This window comes from Nycticebus coucang, chromosome 12, assembly GCF_027406575.1.
Source record: "Nycticebus coucang isolate mNycCou1 chromosome 12, mNycCou1.pri, whole genome shotgun sequence".
Classification (NCBI taxonomy): domain Eukaryota; kingdom Metazoa; phylum Chordata; class Mammalia; order Primates; family Lorisidae; genus Nycticebus; species Nycticebus coucang.
The window spans coordinates 34213391-34232075 of record NC_069791.1 but is presented as its reverse complement, the minus strand read 5'-3'; the positions used below and the strand labels follow the sequence as shown (position 1 = coordinate 34232075).

Here is an 18685-nt window from a genome sequence, read left to right as displayed (position 1 = left end):
CGTTGGGCATTGGGGCAGGCACCTGTAGTCCCGGCTACTAGGAAGGCTGAGGTAATAGGATCACTTAAGCCTAGGAGTTCAAGGTAGCTGTGAGCTGTGATGCCACGTTCTCTACCCAGGGCAACAGAGTGACACTCTATCTCAAATTAAAAAAAAAAAAAAAGAAAGAAAGAAAAGAAACTGACATACAAATTGAATGTTTGGAGTGAAGTCACAGAATAAAGTATAAAATATACTACAGAATTACATTCAATGAGTTTTATGTTCCTAATGTCAATCTATCTTATCTCTGGATTTTTTAGTTATAGTGTGAGCTGCTGTATAGGTAATTATTAGAAGCTGGATCAAGTCTATTCTGCCATGTCTCTTCTCTTCCGAAGTCGACAATTAATCCAATTTGTGATTTATAAATTCAGAACATTAGAGCTCGACTGGGCATTGAATGTAATTCTGTAAGCCCACCATATAAGAGCACTGAACCCCCACCTAGAAATGCAGTCCTGTTGGAATACACACAGTCCTTAGAGGAACACACAGGGCTCAGTGGAGAGGAAAGGGGACTCTTAGCCAGCCAGGGGGTTCAAAGTCAGGGCACTGTCACCAGAGCATCCTTCCTTCTTAGAGAGGTGCAGGAAAGCAAGCGACTTGCTCAGGGTCACAAAGTTAATTTGTGAACCTCTTAGTACTCCCTGGGGTCATTTCCTAGGATGGTCCCTTCCCTGGTAAAAGACACAAACGACTAGGACTGTCCTTTAAACTATAATACAGATAGTTACCTTAGTCATAGCTATCTTTTCCGAATTTGCTTGAAAATTGTCTTGGCAATTTACCATTCTAAAATCGAACAGGCTAACCTATTTTGCCAGCTGGGTAGTCCATGATGAGGCCTTCAGGCTGCTGGACCTAGCCAATCCTCACCTTCAGCACCCTCTGGGTACCAGGTGAAAGGAACTTGCCCAACGCAAACTTGCAATTTGCGATGTCATTCTGATCTTTTCACCTCAAGCTGGTACCAACTCTATCAGTGCCTTTCACTCCTGCCTCACTCTTCAACTACCTACGGAGTGGTAGAGCACGGATTCTGAAGCCAGCCTTCCTAGGTTTGAATGACAGCTGTGCCGCTAGTAAGGAAACCCGGGGCAAATTACTTAATCTCTCTATGCCTTGGCTTCCTAATCTATCGCGCAGGTATAATGACAGTACCTACCCCTCAGGGATGTTGTGAGGATTAAAACAGTGAAGATATGAACACTCAGAACAGCATTTAGCACAGAATATATTGAAATAGAAAATTACCATTATTTGCTTTGAAGGAAAGGAATCTTCTTTTTTTGGCCGGGGCTGGGTTTGAACCTGCCACCTCCGGCATATGGGACCAGCGCCCTACGCCCTGAGCCACAGGCGCCGCCCGGAATCTTCTCAAGAGCCCTCAGATAATATAATTCTAATGACAGTGATATTATTACAATAACAGCAATATTTATGTACCAGGCACTGTGCTTCATACGCTTTGTTCTAGCTGGTCTTCACAGTGACTCTTTTTTTTTTTTTTTGGCCGGGGCTGGGTTTGAACCCACCACCTCCGGCATATGGGACTGGCGCCCTACTCCCTGAGCCACAGGTGCCGCCCTTCACAGTGACTCTTTACATGCTATTAACATTATCCTCCCCTTCCCTTTCCCCCTTGTTTTTTTGCAGATAAGAAAATTAATGCCAGAGAACCTGAACAAGTTGCACCAAGGTGGTAAGAAGCACAGAAGATCTGGACCAATCTCTGTCTTGGTATCCATCCAGTCTCCCTCAGAAAAGGGCCTCGGAGTTCTTTTAAAGTTCTTTTTAAAGATTAGTTGGCTCATCTCCCATATAGGTCAGGAAGGCTAGGATCTCCACAGAGGCTGAAGAACAACAAGAAGGGGCCTCTTGTGGATGGTGGCAGGGATGGACAATGATACCATCACGTCTTAACCAGCTGACCTCTGTCTTCCTCTGTGCCAAGCAGTGCCCAGGCAGACTGCTCTGCTGGGGGCCCCCCTCAGCCCTATCTTGGTCGAGTACAGTATCAGGAGATGTTCTGATGCCAGCCAAAGGGGAAGTATTTATAACTTCCATAGTAGTTTCTTTTTTCAGTAATTCTCAGAGTCATTTATTTCTACCCCAGCTTTAGGGTAAGGAAATTTCTTCTTTCCCAGAGGCAAAAAATTATATATACACACAGGGTTTTAAATTGCACGCGAATTTTATGGCAACCCTGTGTATATATGTATGTGTGTATATACATATAAATTTATACAGATGTATAAACTCATCTCTTCCTTCAGAGCCCATAGGACCCAATGTCTCCCCACTCACGCCCATACCCATCCAGTCTCCCACTAGTCTGAAATGGTGTCTTCAGCAGAAGGCCTGGGATTGCTGAAGGTACATAAGGTATACCACGACTGCCTTGTCCTGACTCCTGTGCCTCAGGAGCTCCCTGTCCCCCTCCTCCACGTCCATGGCCTGGGGAAAGGAATAGCCTGGGAAGAGATTTTCCCCTCTGCCTCCTGTCCAGGCTTGCCACTACATTTAGCTGTCACACTGTTAAGTTCCATGTTCCCTATATGAAGGGTGGTGGAAAAACTGGGGAGAGAGAGGGATGACTGCAGAGGGGGCCAGGGAAGGCAGAGATCCTAGTGGGCAGCAAAGGGAATTGCAGAGGAAATACTAGCAGGCAAGTTCATTTCTAGCTAGGCCCCTGGGAGGCAAGAAAGGGGGGATTGGAGAGGGTGCCTCAGATGTAAGCCTTAACTCGAGAGGCCCCTTGTCCCAAACCAGATTCTCTGACAAAAGGGTGCAAAAGGCCAGCCCCCTTGCTTCAGCTGCCCCAGCTCTGTGGTGCAGTTCCTGCTGGGGCTCCCCACAGGGGAGAACCCGTCCTGGCTGAGCTCTTGCCACTCTCACTCCCCTCCCGCCAAGAGCCAGCCCTTTAGTAAGTCACTGGCACAGAATCCCTGCCTCCAGCTCTGCTCCCGAGAAATCTGACCCAAGACACATGCTTATTCCTTATGTTTATTAGAGTCCTTTGCTGTCACCAGAGCCATCATATACACCTCTGGGGAAACCAAGGGTGAGATGAGAAACAGCTTGACAGGACCCTCATACCAACCCAATTGATAATATGCCTGCTCTCCTGCTGACCCTTTAACAGACCACCTTCTATCACACCTGAAAAGAAAATGTATTTATTCATTTTCTAAGGTAATTTTTTCTCATTACAGAATATCAATTATTGTACTTATTAAAAGAATTGGCTACATAGCATTTATTAGTAACCAACACACTGTCCACAAATCTTAAAAATTTGGTTAGATGATTTTATTTTATTTTTTTTGAGACAGAGCCTCAAGCTATCACCCTGGGTAGAGTGCCGTGGCATCACAGCTCACAGCAACCTCCAACTCCTGGGCTCAAGCGATTCTCCTGCTTCCGCCTCCCAAGTAGCTGGGATTACAGGCGCAGGCCACAACACCCGGCTAAGATGATTTTATTTTATAATAGTTACTCTTGCTATGATAGTATAAAGCTCACATTCTAACACAGTTGCTGGGTTTTGAGTTTTTGCTTTTTTCCACCCATGAACTGTAAACTTTGTTAGTGAGGATGGTTCAGTCCCTGATAAGGAGGCTCTTATTAATCTAGCAGTGTCTTAAAACAGATTAGATTTCTAGTTTGCAACTAATAAAAATAATAATTAAATACATGAAGGCAAAGAAGAACATGATTTAATCTTTCTGCTATGATTCAGAAGTCATATCAGGGTCATCATTATAAGCCTCAATTATAATATCACAAAAGTGTAGGAGATTGGTGAGTAGCATTCAGGTTGAAAGAAAGCCAGATTGACAAAATTTTACTACATGTATTTACAAAGATGAAATTTTAGAACATCTGATGTGTTCTCCCCACCCCCCAATATTTTTATCCTAGTATAGGTTCTTGGTAGGGTCCCTCATTCTTAATCTCAGGAGACCAAATCCATTTTTCTATAATAAACAACTGAGACTTTTTAATTTTCATGGGCTTGTCCTCTCGAATAACCTTCAAGGATCCAGTCTTATTTTAAATCCTTAGTTTTGAATATATTTGGATATATCCTTTTTGGTATAAACTGCTGTAGTTCCCATTTATAGTTTATGCTTTACTTTCTTTTTGTAGAGACAGAGTCTCACTTTATGGCCCTTGGTAGAGTGCCGTGGCCTCACACAGCTCACAGCAACCTCCAACTCCTGGGCCCAAGTGATTCTCTTGCCTCAGCCTCCCGAGTAGCTGGGTCCACAGGCGCCCGCCACAATGCCCGGCCATTTTTTCTTTGGTTGCATTTGGCCGGGGCCGGGCCTGAACCCGCTACCCTCGGTATATGGGGCCAGCGCCCCACCAACTGAGCCACAGGCGCTGCCCCTATGCTTTACTTTCTTTCCATATTGTATTTTATTATTTAACAAAATATACTGATCATCACCTTCCTGGCCCTTCAGATTGGAGGGTATATCAAAGGGTGTTTTTATGATCTGGTAACTATTTTATCTTTTTAAGAAGAAATTATTGTGATAATGAATTATAAATTCTTATAGTTCTGAGAATTTTTGGCTGCTTCTAAAAAGACCCCTTAAATCGCTCAATTGAAATATTTATAGATCTTTGCAACGTGTCAGTATGTGAACAAAATTTTCATAGGAATGGGAAAGAATACCATATTTACTTTTTTTTGTTTTTTTGAGACAGAGTCTCACTTGGTCACCCTTGGTACAGTGCCAAGTCGTCTTAGCTCACAGCTAAGGTTCAAGTGATTCTCCTGCCTCAGCCTCCCAAGCAGCTGGGACTACAGGCACCTGCCACAATGCCCAGCTATTTTTTAGAGATGGGTCTTGTTCTGGCTCAGGCTGGTCTCGAACCTGTGAGCTCAGGCAATCCACTGGCCTCAGCCTCGTAGGTGCTGGGATTACAGGCCCGAGCCATGGCACCCGGCCTTCATATTTACTTTTTTTTTTTGGTTTTTGGCCGGGGCTAGGTTTGAACCCGCCACGTCCGCCATATGGGACCGGCGCCCTACTCCTTGAGCCACAGGCGCTGCCCTATATTTACTTTTTAAACACATACATACACTGAGGAGATGAAGAGAGATGATTTCTTTTCTTTTTCCTTCCAAACTTTCATTTAGTGGCTAAATGAAAGCTTGGTAAGATAGGCTGAAAAACTTCATTTTTACAAATCAAAAAAGTGATTAAATATTAGAATGTATAGAATTAAACAGGAAAGGCGGCGCCTGGGGCTCAGTCGGTAAGGCACTGGCCCCATATACGGAGGGTGGTGGGTTCAAACCCGGCCCCGGCCAAACTGCAACCAAAAAATAGTCGGGCGTTGTGGCGGGCGCCTGTGGTCCCAGCTACTCGGGAGGCTGAGGCAAGAGAATCGCTTAAGTCCAGGAGTTGGAGGTTGCTGTGAGCTGTGTGAGGCCACCGCACTCTACAGAGGGCCATAAAGTGAGACTCTGTCTCTACAAAAAAAAAAAAAAAAGAATTAAACAGGAAAAAATATATTTTCTCAAAAATAGAAAGAAAATTATAGGAAGACAAATATATATATATATAATTATTTTAATAGTTCTCTTAATCAGTACTTCTTCAAATTCTTCCTGTCTTAGACCTTAAAAGTCCCCATAATTTCCTATGCTTAATATCACATCATCCTTCTCTAATAATAATAATAATAATAAAACTAAGACCATAATCTATCTTTTTTGCGGGGGGCAGAGTCTTGCACTGTTTCTCCCGCTAAAGTACAATGATGTCATCATAGCTCACAGCAACTTCAAACTTCTGGGCTTGAGCAATCCTTTTGCCTCAGTCTCCCAGATAGTTGACACACACAACCATGCCCAGCTTATTTTTCTACTTATAGTAAAGACAATTTGACTCTTGCTCAGGCTGGTCTTGAATTCCTAAACTCAAGGGATCAGTATCTTTTCCATTTCAGCCTTCCAGAGTGCTAGGATTACATGTACAAGCCACCATACCTGGCCCATAATCTAGTTTTCAAGATATATTCGCTTGGCTAGTAAGATGGCTCATACCTGTGATCCTAACACTCTGGGAGGTGAGGGGAAAGGATCCCTTGAGTTCAGTTCAAGAGCAGCCTGAGCAAGATCCTGTCTCTAGTAAAAATAGAAAAATTAGCTGGGCGTGGTGGCAGGCACATGCAGTCGTGTCTACTTGGGAAGCTGAAACAGGATTACTTGACTCTAGGAGTTTGATGTTGCTGTGAGCTAGACTGACTGTCCCTAGCCTGGGACACCAGGGCACCTTAGCCTGGTGCAACAGGGTGAGATTCTGTCTCGATAAAATGAATGCATCAGCTTTACCATAAACAACAATGATCAGCATTATACTATTTCCTCTGAAATCCCATCTTTCCTAGCTTAAAGTGAATACATCTTTTAAGTCACCCTCTCACTCCTGGGAAGTCTTTCTCAATCTCCTTTTCCTCAGGCAAAATTCACCCTTTCTCTAAATGTACATGCAAAGAACTTTGTATATACCTCTTTTAGATCTCAAATTCCAGCATATTGTAATTATTTGTACTAGCTGCAAGTGTGTAGGGAGGTTGGGCTTCTCACAACAGCTCTTTTCATCTTCTTGCTGTCTTCCTTAGCACAGGACGTCAGGCTAAGTAGCCTTGATGCCACAAGATTGCTGCTATAGTTCCAGCTATCACATCCATGTTCCAAGCAGGAATAGGATTGAGTCAGCTCTGTCAGTACCCCATTACTAGCACACTAATTTTTTTTCTGGGAGTTCCAAGTAACTTCTATCCACTTATCATTAGCCTCTACTTAAGTTATTCCCACTGCAAAGAAGGTTGCAAAATGAACTTTTTCAGTTGGGCAAACAAAGTCAGGTTTCTATTACTAAATGAAGAAAGGGAGAAAAGAACGAGATAGGTGGCCAGCATTATCTGCCTCATTTTCCTTTTTTTAGAACATTTCCTTAGATGGATGTCAAGCTCACAGATGGCTGAGATTATGTCATGTTCATTTTTGTAATCCCAGAAGCAAGCATAGTACCATAGTTAACTATGTTTATTTATTTATTTTTTTTGTAGAGACAGAGTTTCACTCTATCGCCCTCAGTAGAGTGCCATCGCATCACACAGCTCACAGCAACCTCCAACTCCTGGACTTAAGCGATTCTCCTGCCTCAGCCTCCCGAGCAGCTGGGACTACAGGAGCCCACCACAACACCCGGCTTTTTTTTGCTGCAGTTCAGCCGGGGCCGGGTTTGAAACCGCCACCCTCGGTATATGGGGCTGGTGCCCCACCGACTGAGCCACAGGTGCCGCCCAACTATGTTTATTTTTAAAATTATGTTATTAATTGAAAAAAGAGGAATGGAAATCTCAGTGGGTTGTATGTTAGAAGAAAGAAAAGCAAAGAAAGGTGTTAAAGGGGTGGCATTAGTTTTTTTTTTAATTTACATTGTCATTTATTCATTTAACTGTTATTTCAACTAATGTTAATTGACTTCCTCATCTGAGCCAGGCGCTGTGTCAGACACCAAGGATAGAGTGATAATATATCATCGTCCCTGGCTTTCAGACGTGGGTAGGGCCAATGTTAGGAAAGGATGGTGAGGGCTTCACAAGTAAACAAACAATTCCAGCGTAACGGGATGAGAGTGTTGAGTCTGAAGCACCATTTGAGAAGTTTGAAAAGAAATCTGAAAGTTTATTTTGGGTGAAACCATACCAGGTTTCACCCAAAGTGGGTGAGAGGAAGAGAGACAGGTGGTGCCAGATAATTAAGATTTTGTTATATTCAGAAGTCCACAACTTACTATCACCAGCACCACATGCCTACGGGTCTTAAAATTTTCATTTCTATGGTTGCCCAGACATCCTCATGAAAGGATTGCCCAACACTCTGCCCTTGATGGACTCTGACTCACTAACAATCCCTTTCTGGGTACAGACGTCTTGGCTGGTCCAGAATGTAGTCGCAACTGTGTTCCAAGGACTGCACTGGGTAGGGAACAACTGTCTTCCTCACATCCCATCTTCCAGATTAGTGTTCCCTGGGGTCCAGTTTTGGAATTGCTGTTCTAGACACCTATTTCTCATACTTGACAATATAGCTCCATTGAACATAATAAAAGAGTTGCTAGGGATTTCTAGAGAAAAGGATTTATCCCTAAGAACTGCAGATCTAGGCTTTCTTACTGTGTTAACTCCTTGATTTCAATTACATGAGTTATCAGATTGACACAGATTCAGGTGAGGCAACAAGTCACTGCTTCAGCAATCTTATAAAGTCAGTTATCCCAATAAGTCACCGGTCATCTTATTCAGTATATAACATATATAGCTAGAAATGTATCTAAACCAACTTATGTTCTAGAGAAACAGCTATCCCCCTCCACATGAAACACAGGTGAGAGGGAGATATTTGAAGATGCTGTGCTGTTGGCCTTGAAGACAGAGGAAGGTGGGCTCAAGCCAAGGAAAGTAGGTGGCATCTGGAACCTGGATAGGCAAGGAACTGGATTCTCCTTCCAGCCTCCAGAAGAAACAGAGCCAACACCCTGATTGTAGATTTCTGACTTTTCAGATCACAAAATAATCAATTCTCATTGTTTTTAGACCCTTAGTTCATGGTAATCTGTTACAGCAGCAATGGAAACAATGCGCGCTTCCTAATCCATCTCCCCCTCCCTTTGATTCCCACCTCTGGCCACATAAGTCTTTTGGTTTTGCCTCTTCTCTGAATCCATTTCCTCAAGTTGTTTTCTTAAAAATGAAATCTTATTATGTTACAGGGTTTCAAGTGCATGAATACTAACTGACTGTAGTTAGGCTCCTTTCTGAGAACATCATTAGAAACCAGAAGTAAGAGTTGTTTACAAATTCCATCAAGGGCATTTGGTGTGATGTCTGGAAGGCTTAACAGGGATGTGATTATAGCTCAGAAAGGTTAAAACAAATTGTACTTTACACTGAAGAAAGAACAAATTAACCAAATGGGCTGAGGCAGGACAGAGATTTTCTGGGCTTACCCATCACTGGATGGAAGCAAATACACTGATACGGGGAGCCACCAGTGAAGCCTGTTCTAGTACGGAGGGGAGGATTCCTAACCAGAAGTCTGGATTTTAGGAAGGGTTTCTCCTGAATAGTGGACATGGGTATTTAATCACAGTAAGTTTAAAATGTCAATCACATGATTCCCATGACTACAAATTGTCATTGAGTCCAGCAACTTATTCACCTCTGGATGCATAGTAAAATTGAGGTCCAGATCCTCCTGGTGGGTGATCCACAGAAACTGGACTAAGGGCCAGCTACTAAGTTAAGATCCTGCATCCCGGTTCAATAAAAGCCACACTCCCACTGGCTATCACTAATGCATTTCAAGACTTACACAAAAGAGGGATGACTATCAGCAAAAGAAAAGGGAAAAGTTCTGAGAAGAAAGGACAGGACAACACTGGGGAAAAGGAATAACAAGACGGGGTTACAATTTTCTGTTAGCTTTTGCAATTAGTCAGTGATTGATGTTGTTCAGTGGAGTCAAAGGTTGACAAGGGAACAAGAGGTTAGAAAATATTCACCTTAGGTCCAAACAATTCCTTTGAAAAGGGTCTAGTAGGGTTAAGAGGGGATCTGCGTCCTACAGATTCACCTTTAAATCATATTGCCTTCGGTTTTTGCATTTAAATCATAGAAAATTCTTCTGAATTCCTTAAATATTGGTTTAGCAAATTTAAGTGTCACCATCACTTCTCAGTCCACCTGTGAGGTAGAGGAACTAATGAGCTGTAGAATAACCACAGGTCAAACAAACAACAACAACAAAACAAGAATAAACAAAGAGTCAAAAAAACCCAAAGTCAAAACAAAATTAATCAGGTTCTGAGTCAGATGAGCTATAACAAGTTGTGCTTCAAATTTAATACTTTTTTTTTTTTGTAGAGACAGAGTCTCACTGTCACACGGCTCACAGCAACCTCTAACTCTTGGGCTTACGCGATTCTCTTGTCTCAGCCTCCCGAGCAGCTGGGACTACAGGCGCCCGCCACAACACCCGGCTACAAATTTAATATTTTTGATGATAAAAAAAAAAAAAGCAAGTGTCCAGAGAATTCAAAGGGGGGCATTTTATAATTGGAGTTTTTTCTTGTATTTCATCCTTTATCAGCTCCCCCCATCTCCCTCCAAATTAATAGCTGTTTTTGAATTGTGGGCATGTGTGAGCACAAGCCTGAACCAAAGACAGAATTTTGTCCAGTGGCCCGAGTAACTGCCACACACACAAAAGTGGAATAGTGAAAACAGATATATCTGCATTTCCAGATGCAAGTACTGGTTTCCTTCCTTAATTACCTGCTATTTTTAAAGGTGGGGGGAAGGAGACATATTCTTCTGAATCTGAGCCCAGCTCTTTAGAAACTTTCCTTACTCACGTCCGTCTGATTCATTCCCTTTTTCTTTTCTTTTTTTTTAATCTTACCCCCTCTCCTGCCTCTGTCTTTGCCTGCTGCTAAGAGGGACGCTGAATCACAACCACTCCAGATGAAAAGCAATTCAAACCAAGTCCGTGGGGGATGGAAGGGCTCTCGTTAATTTTTTTCCATCTGCAGAAAATGCCTCCTACTTTCCGGGGTGACCGTAGAGGGCAGTTTTACAAGTCTCAGCCCCGGGCTATGGAAGATTTGGTTCCCGCGAGCGTCAGCGAGGCTCTGGTCCTCTCACCACGTCCGGCTTTCTGATGCACAGGCCACGGTGTGTCTCCGGTCGAGCGGCTGCGGGGTCGCGGCAGGCGCCGGGCAGGGCTGCCCCGGGGGCCCCGAGGGTCGCCCCGCGCTGCTCCCCCGCCGCGTCGGGGCTCCCACAATGCAGCGCCGCGTCCCGGTTCCGTTACAATGTCTCCCCCGGCGCCGGCGAGCGGGCGCGGCGCGGGCGGGGGAGCCGCGGAGCGGCGGCTGTAACCCGAGCGCCCGGCCGAGGGGGGCGCCCCCGCGCTGCTCCTCTCGCGCGCTCCGCAGCGGCCCGGAGAAGGGGCGGAGCCCCCGGCCGCCCGGCCCGGCCCGGCCCCCAGCCCGGCCCCGAGCCCAGAGGCACCGGCCGCGGGAGCGAGCTGGCCGCCGACTCTGCCGCCTGCGCTCCTCCGGCGCTCCGCTCGGCGTCCGGCGGCCCGCTCGGCGTCCGGCGCCCCGCTCCTCGCCGAGCTTCGTCCGTCCGCCTGCGGCGGCGGCGGCTGCGCTGGGGGCGGCTCCCGCGGCGGCTCCGCAGCTGCCCGGGCGCTCGCGCACCCAGCACCCCGCCGGCGGCGTCCACGCTTACCTAGCGCCGGCCGCGGAGGTGCGCGGGGAAGGCGCGCCGGGGAGCCGGGGCCTCCGGCCGGTGCGGGGCGCGCGGCCCGGGCAGCGCCGGGGAAGGCGGCGCGGGGACGGGCGCTGGGCGGCCGCAGGGTTCCGGGCGCCGCCGCGTCCCGAGCTCCCCTGCCGGCCCTGCCGGCGGCCTGCGGGGGCGGCGCAGTTGCGAAACTGAGTAAGTATTAACTTTACTTGGCTGCGGCGATTTCTGGGCTGCTCCAGGGACCCCTCCCTCTTCTCCCGCAGCCTCGGGGCTCCCTCTTCTCCGCCCCTCCCCCTCGGCACCTCCGGGTTCCTTAGTGGGTTCCCCCCCACCCCACTCCCGCGCCCGCTTCCTCCGCCTTCACCTTTTCCCTGGTGTCACCCTTTGCGCCTTCTCCCCGCGGCACGCGCGGCGGACTGGAAAGTACAAGCTTGTTGGTTTCTTTCTGCTTCCTCCCAGTGTCCTTGGCAGGGGAGTTTAGAGGCCACTTTTGCTGGGAAGGGAATTGTATGTCTGGCTTCTTTAATATTTTGTTCTCCAGATGGAAATCGGATGTTCGCTTGCGGGGTGGCAGTTTGGTGAATGCTTATTTTTTCCTCTGAGAAAATTGATTGGTTTATAGGTTTTCAAATTTTATTTGAACTGTTAACCATTCTGCGTTCCTGTTCCCCCTTGTCGCCAGTCCCTTTGGGTAGGCGATTCCAGAAAAGGGGACTTTCAAAGTAATTTTGTTTTGCAAACTAGAAACTTTGAGAAGGAAGATCGCAGAAAGCCTGATTAAGATTCAACTTTAAGGGGCATAAGCTTTGAATGTGGGTCCCGGTGCGGCCCTGGGTCCTGCAAGCCGAGTACCTGGGTTCATCATCCAGTGTTGCGTTGTTATTTTAGCATCACAGAGCCGCCTGGTGTTGCTCAACCACTACTTCCCCAGCATCAAATGGCATCTTGAGCAGTGCAGTCGTAGGATATACTTGCAGGTCAATATTGCCCCTGATCTTTATGGATTTAGAAGGGAAATAAATGCAAAACACGTTTCATAGCTGACTTAAACCTGTCAGGTTAGCCCCATCAATACATCAAAGCATTGCATTTTTAAAATTTCCTCCAGCCGGTGACAGCAGGGACTCATATTCAAGGATTTCCCAGTCGATTGTGGCTCAGCAGTTCATTAGCTCTATATTTGTCCCTTGGTTGGGGGAGGGGCCCTAGTTTTTTTTAATTAAAAAAATTTTTAAGTCTTCTTGGTGTTGCCTGGAGTTGTGATCATCTTACAAAGGAAAAGAAAATGGGAAACGCTGTTAATGGGTTTTCAACATCCTGTCCTTTGCCTGGGTGAGGCAGTAGTGAATGCCAGGCAGCCCTCTGCAGGAGCGGTGCCAGGTGGACACAGGAATCAGGACGGAGACGAAGCATTATCATTTGGGGAAGTGGTTTGTGTGAGTTTTATGGTACTTTTTATTTATCTCCATGAGGAATTCTCCTGAAGCCATCAAAATTATACATGACCATACCCTGCATTAAGAATTACCGAACATAATTTAATGATTATTCTATTGAAGGATCAATCACAATGAAATATAATTTGTAATACATTTTTCAAATGTCTCTTCCCTTCCTCAATTCTTCCTCCTTTTAAGAGTCTCCAGGTGGTGCTTTCCTTAACAGACACAATTGTCAGTAAAGCGCTGAGGTCTTTTTGGGTTCATTGATCAAGCTTTGTTTCTGAGCTTCAGTAGCTTAGGGGTGCTTTAAAGAGCCCTGAGAGGGAGCAAGTCATGAGTCTGTGCAGACAGAAAAGGCATTTCAGCTTGCAAAAGTGTCAGTGTGCTGCAGGGAAAAGCAGTTACCAAGAAGAGTGAATGTTTAAGTTGCTTTTGGGGTGTGTATTTACTGAATTTGACATTTCGTTGAGATATTTGGGAATTGGAGGTTTAAAATTCTTCACAGTTGTGGTATCATTTCTTTTTGGCCTTCTGTTTATTTATTTATTATGGTTTCAACTTTTTTTTTTTTGAGACAGAGACTCACCATGTTGGCCTTGGTAGAGTGCCGTGGCATCACAGCTCATAGCAACCCCAAACTCTTGGGCTTAAGTGGTTTCTCTTGCCTCAGCCTCCTGAGCATCTGGAACTACAGGTGCCCACTGCAAGACCCAGCTGGGGTTTTTTTTGTTTGTTTGTTTGGTTTTTTTTGGTTGCAGTTGCCATTGTTGTTTAGCAGGCTGGGGGTGGGTTGCTTTTGTTAGATAAGGACCCTCTTATATTTGTGTCCCACCCTCAAAAGGTGTACCGCACCCCTTGACCTCCCCACCCCCTCCCTCCTTCCCTTCCTCAGCTCTCCCCATCCCCCACCCCCCACTATGCACTAGGACCTTAATTGTCCTCATATCAGAATTGAGTACATAGGATTCTTATTTTTCCATTCTTGTGAGGCTTTACTAAGAATAATGTGTTCCACATCTATCCAGGTTAATATAAAGGATGCAAAGTCTCCATCTTTTTTTGTGGGTTTCAACTTTTTAATCTGAATCTTTGGTGCTTGGCCTTTGTAACCTGTTTTACTTGATGATTTGCATCAATTTGTGACTTGAATGCCTTGCATCTCAGAAGTAATTAGTTTCTCAAGGTTTCTGCCTCATTAATTGATCTATTTTAATGTTGATGTGTACCATAACTTAAGTATACAAATATTGTTTGCTGCAGGATATTGTTACCTTTATCATTATGGTCAATTGCTGGCATAATGGCTTCGCTCGTTTATTGTAAAACATTAAAGTCTTAGCTATTGTGCTAGTGTTCAAAATATTGCAAAACTCTTTGTAGATGAAAATGGAGTGTGGATGGGAATTGGGTAGAAAACACTATTCTTCATAACTCTGAGGATTTGGATTTTAAAAATAATGAAATGTCTATTTACTCTCCTTGGAAGCTAGGTCACTCCAACCCTAAATAGAATTCACAATTCAAAGTATAGAGATAGTGTCCTTCTTTTTTTTTTTTTTTTTTGTGGTTTTTGGCCGGGGCTGGGTTTGAACCCGCCACCTCCGGCATACGGGACTAGCGCCCTACTCCTTGAAGAGATAGTTTCCAATTACTGTGTATGGTGGAAAGAATGTTTATCCCAGCGGTTCTCAACCTGTGGGTCATGACCTCTTTGTAACAATGAAAATATATCCTGCTTATCAGATATTTACATTAGGATTCATATTGGTAGCAAAATTACAGTTATAAAGTAGCAACAAAAATAATTTTATGGTTGGAGGTCACCACAACATGAAGAAGGAAGGTTAAGAACCACTGGTTTACCCCACAGCCAGCCAGATTTTGTTATTTCAGAGGTGAGTGAGCCTGGCCATGCTTGCTTCAGCCTCTGTGACATACAGTGTGCTTTCTGGAAAATGGGAATATTCCCAAACAGTATATTTTGGTGAATAGAGTATCTTATACAGTGCCTGGTATAACTTAGCCAGTAAATGGGAGCATCTCAAACTTCTCCAGAACTAGCTCTTGATCATTCAAACTTTTAAAACTATTCCTCCACTATTTTTCATCTCATCCAAGGAGTAGCTTACTCTACTCTTTTCTGTCAGCCCTACCAAACCAGTCCATCACAAAGTCCTACTGTCCATTTATTTGTTTTGCAAAATCTCTTTAAAACCTGCCTGGTTTTCAGTTTCCTCTGTGCCACCATCCTAATGCAAACCACTGCACTGTATTCTCTTTCCCTGGTGAGGTGCCTCCTTACACACTCTGCACCCTTCCCAGTGGTCTCCCACCAGCAGCCTGAAAAAGAAAAGGTTACTTACTGTGTAAAAGTTTTCAAGGCTTGCAGGAAACACATGTTGTGTAAAATTTGCGTAAGATTTTTATTTGTATAAAATCCTCAGCATGCCTTCAAGGTCCCACCCAGTTGGGCCCATGCCCCCCGTCTGTATCTCTTGCCAACACCTGGGCTAATTCTCCAGCAGACTAGCCTCCTGGATGTTGCTCCTGCTGCTGCTCCTGTATTTTAGGAGCATCTCCTTGAGTAACTTCTCATCCTTGGTTTCTAGCCCGAGTATGCTCCCTGATAAAGATCTTCTCTGACAAGATCTTCTCTTAACACTTAAATTAGAGCCCCTTTATTTTCTCCTTTATAGCATAATCATTGTTTCCTTATTAATATTTACCACAGTTTATAGTCACATATCATTATTTGTTTCATGTCTTTCTCGTGACCTTGAGGTTGAGATGAGGTACCTGGTTTATTCACCAATCCCGGGTATACATAGGTAAGTGCTCAATACATATTTGTTGATTTTCGTTCTTTGTGTCAGAAAAGCCAAACTGGCACTTTCTTATGTTCCTTCTTTGCTGGTTATATGTATAATATGAAACAACCTTTGCAGATATCAGGTAAAATTAATGCATTTAGGCTCAATGGAAGATTCCTAGTTAGTGATAAATTGAGGCACTCTTTAATTAGTGTTAGTCCTATGACTTTCTGTTGTAGATAATACTTTTTATAAGCACATCATTAAAATAATTATGCTATTTTTCATCAGCACAGGATTACTGAAAGGAAAAAAATAATCTTACTATGCCTACTATTTTACACAGTGTCACATGGTAACATTAGTTAGCGGCTGCTGAATGCTCAGTCCCAGACTTCAAAGGAAGGTTAGGAAAATGCTAGTTAAAAAATGGGAATTAGATTTCTAAGGATGTTCAGTACTATCCAGCTATTGATGTGACTTGCATAATAACTAGACATCATTTGACCATACGGTTAAGGGACAGAAGGGGTTGTTCAAAAATGGGAGCCACCTAGAGGTCTGGAAATTCTTTTTTTTTTTCTCTTACTACATTCCTTGTTTTAGCCAAAAAAAGTCTCGTGACCTTCCATGGCTAAGGAAAGCTTAAAGCTTTGTGTGCTTATTTTGGTCATGTGGTTGCTCTTTATGAAATATTAGTTTGATGTTCTATAACTGAAGTATTTACGTCTTTTTTTTTTTGTAGAGACAGAGTCTCACTTTATGGCCCTCGGTAGAGTGCCGTGGCCTCACACAGCTCACAGCAACCTCCAACTCCTGGGCTTAAGTGATTCTCTTGCCTCAGCCTCCCGAGTAGCTGGGACTACAGGCGCCCGCCATAACGCCTGGCTATTTTTTGGTTGCAGTTTGGCCGGGGCCGGGTTTGAACCCGCCACCCTCAGTATATGGGGCCGACGCCCTGCTCACTGAGCCACAGGCGCCACCCGTATTTACGTCTTTATTATCTCAATCATCAGTGTTTTTCTCTTCAGTTTTCCTTCAGAATTATCCCTTCAAACCCTTAGATGGTAATTGCAGTTCTTCCTGGTTATGTATCTTGTAGCTCACTAAGTGCACGGGGGACTTTAGACTCGAGTCTGGTCCCTAGACTTATGTCTCTGCACTCAACCTCTGGGTTTCCCGAGACTGTGGCCCTGCCAAGCAGTCTGGACCTTGAGCTTTCACGGGCCAGGGTGCTCTTGGGTTGTGAGAGCCTGGAGGATGAAGGCAGCATTTCTGAGCTCTGTCTTAGATGCTCTCCAAGGAGGAGTGAGCGGTTTACCTGGTCTAAATTGGGGAAAGGAAGGTTACGCTTTCCATACATTTGCTTCTCTCAGAGAAACTGTTCTCGTGTTCCCTCATTTCCCCACCCCTGATTTTCTAGTTAGGAAGGCAGGAGAAGATAGAGAAGCTACTGTTAGCCAGGCCCTGTATTCTCGGTGCTAATTTAGATGCAGTCTTACCTGTCCAAGATGCTAGGAGTGGGGCCTGAGAGGGCAGCCCTGTGATCTGCCTTGTGCAGGACCTCTGTGCTCCCAGGGCGTTTGAGTCAGGAGTAGCCAACTCTGTGAAGAAAAGTTATGGATGGGAGCCCTTGTTTTTTGTTTTTTTTTTCCTCCCTCATGTTTGTATGTCCAGTGGTTACTTGGGTGACCTTGAACAAGTTGCCTGGAGCTTTTTAGCACCAATAAAATGTGTTACCTATTTATTTCACAGCCTAGCTATAGGATTTATAATAGAAGACTTACTCTTAGAATTTGATTCCTTTTTTTTTTGTGCATTCTGATATATCACAAAGCTCATTCCAATGAACTCTAGGGACTGTCCAAGTTTATGCCTTTAGAAAGTATTTTCTTATTCGGTAGCATATGTTTTACTCTTGTCTCGGCCTCCTGAATAGCTGGGACTACAGGCATGCACTACCACACTTGGCTAATTTTTCTATTTTTAGTAGAAACCAGGTCCCCTGGTCTTGGCCTCCTGAGCTTAGTCAATTCATACCTGCCTTGGCCACCCAGAGTGCTAGGATTCCTGAGCCACTGCCCCTGACTGTTTCACTCTTTTTTTTTTTGTTGGCCAGGGCCGGGTTTGAACCTGCCACCTCCCGTATATGGGGCCAGCGCCCTACTCCTTGAGCCACAGGCGCCGCCGTGTTTTACTCTTGACTTGAAAAGAAATCACATGTAAATCCAAGTTGTAATAAAGGGAGAGTCCTGGTAATTTTCCAGCAGATCTTATTCATGTGGGTGATATATTTTGTCATTTTTGTCAACTGTCACTGGCTTCTGAGTGCTAAATTATGTTTATCCTTAACTTTAGTAATTTTATTATTAGAAAACCACTGAAGACTAAATTATTCTTTCAGATATAAGCATTTATATAGAAAAAAATAGGCTTCTCCTAATGGATTAGACATGGGCCAGAAAAGTAAGACTATAGTTTTATTTTTGCTTAAAATATGGGAATGGATTTATAACCTATGAAACCCTATTGTAGAAACACCACTAAAAAATAGTCTGGGGGTGTTTTGTAATGTTGAAGGTAAAATTTGACGATTATTACAGGAAACTGTCATACTGGATACGTTAGGTGTCAATTAGATACTATCCTAATTTGTGCTGTATTTTAGCTTGCATTGACTTCCTTCTTCTTTCCCTTCTCCCTGTATTTCCTTTTTTAAACATCTTTATGAAGATATAATTGGCGTGCAGTAAAGTGTACTTTACTTGTACACATACCTACCTGTAAAATTTTACAAAATTTGACCTGTATATTTACCATGAAATTATTACCATAATTAAGATAATGGACATATACATTACTCCCCCTCAAATTTTCCCATTCTCCTCTGTTTTTTTTTTTTGTGTGTGTGTGTTGCTTTTTTTTCCTTTTTTTTTTTTTTTTTGTTTGAAGGAGTGAGGGCATGGAAAATACAGCACACCAATGAAACAAAATGTCAAAAAAAATACAAAGAAATAGAAAATAGAAAAATGTATTTACAAGGAGTAC

General features: G+C 44.2%; 1 protein-coding gene across 2 annotated transcripts in view; it reads left to right on the top strand.

The window, feature by feature from the left end:
- Nucleotides 1-11238: 11238 nt before the first annotated feature.
- RASSF8 (Ras association domain family member 8) overlaps nt 11239-18685 on the top strand; it is a 130553-nt gene continuing 123106 nt past the window's right edge. For both annotated transcript variants that reach the window (XM_053554877.1, XM_053554875.1), the window contains exon 1: nt 11239-11577. The gene's annotated coding sequence lies outside the window, so the exon portion shown is untranslated. The remainder of the gene's footprint in view (nt 11578-18685) is intronic.